Source organism: Bombus impatiens, unplaced genomic scaffold (genome assembly GCF_000188095.3).
Source record: "Bombus impatiens unplaced genomic scaffold, BIMP_2.2 scf_1068, whole genome shotgun sequence".
NCBI classification, from domain to species: Eukaryota; Metazoa; Arthropoda; class Insecta; order Hymenoptera; family Apidae; genus Bombus; species Bombus impatiens.
In genome coordinates this window covers 395,561-395,794 of record NT_177487.1, presented here as the reverse complement: position 1 = coordinate 395,794, position 234 = coordinate 395,561, and the positions used below count along the sequence as shown (strand labels likewise).

The 234-nt window shown below is 56.0% G+C and overlaps 1 protein-coding gene across 1 annotated transcript in view; it reads right to left on the bottom strand.

Annotated features, from left to right (window-relative positions):
- The window catches only part of LOC100744467 (protein bric-a-brac 2-like), a 175,070-nt gene that overhangs the window by 114,556 nt on the left and 60,280 nt on the right, over positions 1–234 (bottom strand).

Genomic DNA, 234 nt, shown 5'->3' with positions numbered 1-234 from the left:
TGTCGGCCGGTGATCGCCGATTTCTCGCGACCCACGCCAACCTTTGTCCCGTTCGCTCTCGATGTGTTCGTTTGTTTCGCCGCGTGTAACTCACCGGCGAAGAAGGTCGCGCGTACTACGAGCCAAAGATACGGTTGCTCGATAGCAGAGAATAGGGAGATCGAGAGAGAGAGAGAGAGAGAGAGAGAGAGAGGAGAGCAGAGAAAGCAAGTACTGGTAGTAGCGGAACGGCGG